Source organism: Haemaphysalis longicornis, unplaced genomic scaffold (assembly GCF_048455015.1).
Source record: "Haemaphysalis longicornis isolate Haplotype H1 unplaced genomic scaffold, Haemaphysalis longicornis Haplotype H1 scaffold_2, whole genome shotgun sequence".
Taxonomy (NCBI): Eukaryota; Metazoa; Arthropoda; class Arachnida; order Ixodida; family Ixodidae; genus Haemaphysalis; species Haemaphysalis longicornis.
In genome coordinates, this window is record NW_027526295.1 from 70,637,428 (window position 1) to 70,643,222 (window position 5,795).

The following is a 5,795-nucleotide window of genomic DNA, read 5'->3' on the forward strand; positions in this document are numbered from 1 at the left end:
CTTGAGCATCATCACATACACTATGTTCTTGCAATCAGTAAAAATTCTATGCACTCAACACCAATACAATGGCATAGAGAGAGAGAGAGAGAATAACTTTAATGGAGACCAGCGATGTTAGCCGAGCCGTCGGGCTGGCTTGCTACGCTAAATGAGAGAAGAAAAACAAACAAACAAACAAAATAAAACGTGAAGACGAAAAGATGTCTTTTGATGCGGCCAAAATTTTCAATGACAAAACTTTGTCCAGTTCTGTGCTCCGAAGAAACTCCAAAGGAGCTTTGATTGCACGTGCAGCATGACTGGGACTCGGCCATAAAGGCAAAAAGCAAAAATGCTCATGTCGAGATTTTGGCATATTTTAAAGATATTTAGGAGGTCAAAATAAATCCAGAGTACTTTAATACGGCGCGCCTCATAGTCCAAGTGTAGCTTTGGTGCATTAAACCCCATAATCAATCAAATCAATGTAACCAGTTGAGAGGTAGAAAACACAGTTCATTTGCAGCGCCTTGCTTTATCTTTTTGCAAAAACACATGCCCGCTGCCAATAAAGCTGCAAGTTACTATAATGCCAATACCATCAAAGTACTCCTCATAAAATCAAACGCTCTTACAATCACAGCTAAAACAGTCAGCTTCCGACCGTTCTAGTGCCCTTTTCCACTTCTCCCTACGCTTGGCGCCAGACAGAAGACAAAAGTGCTACACCCGTTCATTTGTGCCTCTGCACCTGGAATGGCAGGTCGACACACAGCCCAATCTAGGCATTCTCGAGCTCAGGACACCTGTCGGTTACTTTATGCACAAAGCGCAAGCACATGAGTTAGTGCAACAGGGATGGTGTAGTGGAAGAACCACGCAAGGCAGACCGAGGCCACTGCTGCATGAAATGGGGCTGAAAGCTGTAATTGCGCGGGAGCCTTCCAGATGATGATAGTGATGTTAGATAAATGATTTGGGAAATGAATACTGAAGACATTAGCTCCACAAATGGCGTTGCTTGCTGCATCAGATAGGGTGAACACAGTAAATGAAAAAAAAAAAAATCTGGAAAGAGTACGTAGAAACAATGAATAAGAGGGAGAATGAAATAAATCAGGAACATTTGAAAAAATGGCAGTAGTAGGATAACAGATCTCAGGATCTCAAAGTTATAGAACGTCGACCAATCTAGAGCCTTTGTCCGTAGCGCAGTGTCAGCATGACTGCTACAGTTCACAAAAGTGATTCAGTTCTGAAAAGTTTTTTCGTAGCAATCGCACAAGAGTTCTTTTCGCTGTCTCGTGTTGGGTTGCATGCTGCGTGCAGTAGCACAAGAAATGACACATGTTCTCTTTCATAGAGTAAGGGCGTTCTGCATTCTGCAGCCCGTCCAGCCTCTGAATAAGCGTTTTGAAAGAGGGTGTTCACTTTGTGGAGTGATTTTTTTAGTTTATTTTTTGATCTTCTGCTGTTGAATGAAGCTAGACCCTCAAGCAGGTGGACAAAAGGCTGAAAGTTGGTACACATAAAAAATAAGTGGAAGAAAAATGAGAAGTGAGCAAATGGTGTGTTAAAGCCAGGAAAACCTCGATGTCATTAGCAATGGTCTTGACCGCCGCCGCCTTTGACACTTCTGATTGGTATACAGTTGTTCATTTATTTTTAAGTGTGATAGTATGACCGCGTGTTAAGCTTTTTTGCACAACTTCAGCATCATGCAAACAGTCAACGAAAGAGGGCATGCCATGCAGTGAAGCTAGAAAATTTGAATGTCATGCGGCAAAGCCAACTTTTACTGCTCAATTATTCCCAAATTTTCAATACTCGAAAACATTCAGCACTTTGAATGATAAAAGTGCACTGCAAATCGAATAGCAAACAGCATTCGCAAAGTGTTTGAAATTTCAGAAATTTCCACGCCTCTATTGTATTTTTCTGTGTTTGGCGGGACCATCAAATAAATGGATGGACATTAGAAGAAGGCGCTTCCTTGGAAGCCAATGTCACTATACCACTCGATAAGGCACTTTCTAAACTCCCCAGAATTGTGTCAGGACTACCGACGCTGTGATCAAAAACTACGACCAGCTAGGGATAGCAAAACTTACGGACAGTACGAGTGAAGCTGATGCCGTTTACTACATGCTGCACTAGGCTGTTGCACGTTACTCTCCCAAGCTGCAGGTGGTTTTTGACGTTTCATCGCACAGTAACTCACCGAAATATTTCAACAACTTTGAAAGTGGACTGAACCTGACCTCCGATTTAGTCAGTCTATCGGTGTATGCAATGGGCTTTCGAATGCGTGGTGGTGCTATTTGCTTAGCTGCACCGATGCCATCTGCACGGTTGCATTTTGCCGCATGGGCCGCGGCGTTCCTGATGTGAAATGTGGTTCGCAGTGTTGTGTTGGCAAGAACGTTCATGTGGACAGCGTTTTTTTTTTTCGAGCGATTTGTGGATTTGCGAATGCCTTGTTACAAGTAGTAGTCAGCATTGTTTTTGCGTCGAAATTCCAGACTGTGCTGTGCACGCTTGCTACAACCGAAGATCCGAAGCAGGTCGCATGGCAAAAGCAAGCGTGTCACTTTTTTTTTTTTTTTTGCTGCTTCGGAGCCAAGGATAGAGCAACGCTCGATGACAGTCCGCCTTCATGCGACGAATTTACAATGAAGTTATCGATAATGGGACTAGTCAGTACTGAATCTGTTGCACCTGTTTCGTTCCAAGTGGAAACGACGGGTCTTGAAGCTTTCACCTCACTATTTGTCACATGCTTGAAACATTGTGCAGTGCTCTCTGCACCGCTGTCCGCACCTGTCTAACCGTTGGACAGGCGCTGATAACGTAGTCCGCTTTGCACTATCTCCGTGTGATCCCCATGCATTGATTTTCTTATTTTTGGGTTGCTTCAAAGGACCGTGTCTCGAGTTAGGAAAATTTTTCCACCCAAAGCTGCAACGAGGCACTGGCTTTACTGAGCCACCCAGGCATGCTGCGCGCTTCTTGGGGAGTGCGAGAGACGGTGAGGTGCTCTGGCAACAGTGTTATGGTGTGTTGAACGTATGACTGACGTCTGCCTAAGCTCCCAATGATGGTGAGCAATTACGCAGAGGTTCTGGGTGGAAGCAATCGTGACATATGTATATAAAATTAGGTGCAGCCACGTCGACAAAGATTCGACCGATAGTTTTCAAGTGCTTTTTTTTATGTAGACGAGGTGGAAATTATAAGCAAAACAAGATTATGGAACACGCTTTGAATACTGCAAAAACAGCGCAGAGACAAGCGATAAACCATATTGCTCTAGTTTGCCAATCCATAAGTCGTCATCTCTGCGCTGTTCTTGAAGTAGTCAAATTGTATAGCCAACGTCAAGCTTTAGTGCATAAGCACAGAACGCGCTTGGTCATTAAAGAGCACTCGAAGATGACAAAAGAGTTGGATGCCCACAAATACCTGAAAAAAGGTTGCATTTCATGTACACGTATTCACCTAAAAACACTGGAAGTAGACAAGGCTGCGGCTGGATGCACAGTCGGGTTAGCCTCATTGATAAAGTATGCCGGCTACCTTAACACATCGTGTTACAAGCATGTGCAAGGTATGAGGTGAAAGCTTTGACGGCCGTCGTCTCCACCTGAAATAAAATGGGCACGCCTGATTTGGTACTGATTAAACCCATCATCAATAGCTTCTTTGCGAATTCGTTGCCTGAAGTCAGATCATCTTCAAGTACTGCTCTAGCTACCGCTTCAAAACAGAAAAAAAAAGCGAAACGCTTGCTTTTGTTGTGCGGCCTGCTTTCGGATCTGCGGTTGCAGAAGTGTGCACAGCACAGTCCGAAATTTCGAAACAAAAACAATGCTGACTACTCCTTGTGACAAGGCATTCGCAAACCCACGAATCACGCAGAAAAAAACACTGCCCACGCGAACGTTCTTACCAACACCACGCCGCAAACCACGTTTTGCATCGGGAAACATGCTGCCTGCACGGCAGAATGCAACTGTGGATATGGTGTCGGGCCCGTCGTGTAGGTAGCATTGCTGCACGGCCAAAAGCCCAGTGCATACACCCTATTGCTGAACTCCCGAAGACACCAAGTGGCGCAAAGGTCGGATATCAAACAAACATTTTTAAAGGTTGGCATAAAACCGGTGGACAAAGATGCATTGCGTTTCCTGTGGTTTCAAGCAATACCAAAACCGGGTGTACCACTTTCACCAGTTTTGACTTGCTGTACGACCCGCATCCCTTTCAGAGTGATGGCTAACCCATTTCTACTTCCCGAAATGCTTCAACACCACTTAAACAAAGAGCAGTACCCTCAAACTGTGAGACATACACGGATGACGTGCTCACAGAAGCTGGAAGCGAGAAAGCTGCCGTGAAGCTGTACAAAAATGCCACTGAAATGTTTGAAGCAGTAAAATGCTATTCCAGTGATTTCAACGTGACTCCCGGGATACCATGCATCTCGGTTATTTGTCGGGTGTGCTGAAGGTTTTGCGACGTACGTGGGACCCGTGTGCCGACCACTTAACATTCTCTCTATGTATGGATTGTATTCATGGCATAGAACCATTTACAAATTGGCCCATGCTACAAACAACGGCGTGGATATGTGACCCACTAGGGCGCAACGTGAAAACTTGGAAGTGTTGGTAAGCATGTTGAACCCTAGCGTAAACGACATGACAAAGCAGCGCTTCGTGTGTCCTGTTGCTATCGTACTGCGTCTTGTCATTTGCGCTGAAGTTCAACATGAACCACTGGGAAGGGAGGGGGAGGGGGGGGGGCTTTCTTTTTTCATTGTCCATGCCAAGGTCCTGTTCCACGAAGTGTGGCGTAAAAACATCGACTTCAACACGCTACCTACCAACAGCACGGCGGTTTGGAAGGTTGCTAGACGGACTCCCTATCTCCCTGAGGTTCAAGTACCCCGGTACTACAGGTCGCAAACAAATGGAGGGAGGACGGACTGCTTTCACATTTCTCCTGATACCCGTCCAATGCCATATGAGGCAGTCGCCTACCTCACCCTGAAGGGTGAAAACGGTACAAGATCGACAACTCTGGTAAGCAAACAAAGGGTTGCACCAGGCAAGGAAATTACACTGGCGAGACTGGAACTGATGGCATGCCTGCTCGCTGGTCGATTGTGTGGCTATATTTTGGAAGCCCTCAAGCAACAGCCATCAAACATCTATTGATTGATTGATTGATTGATTGTGGGGTTTAACGCGCCGACGCAACGCAGGCGATGAGGCGCGCCGTAGTGGAGGGCTCCGGATTAATTTTGACCACCTGGGGATCTTTATCGTGCGCCGAAATCTCGTACACACGGGCGTTTTTGCTTTTCGCCTCCATCAGAAAAGCGGCCGCCGCGGCCGGGAATCGAACCCGCGACCTCGTGCACCATCAAACATCTACCTGCGGACAGATTCAACAACAGCACTCTATTGGATTCATGAAGATGTTGGCCGCTGAGAGCAGTTCACACGCAACTGAGTCACTAAAATTCAACGCCTCGCGAACAAGTGCGTATGTAGACATTATCCGGGAAGAGAAAATCTAGCTCGCGACATCCCAGCCATGCAGCTGGCCAAAAACGCCCTGTAGCGGAGCAAAGCACTGTGGATTTATCCCGCATGCATATTGGGAATGAGTGGTTCCGAAAGCGATATATGATGAAATCGAACTAGGGGAAAGGAAGAAAACAAGATCATTGCCAGCGGCAGCATCGCCACCTACTGAGTCGGGCGTGATTGATCTGGAACACTACGGCAAAATCTTAAAGCTAATCA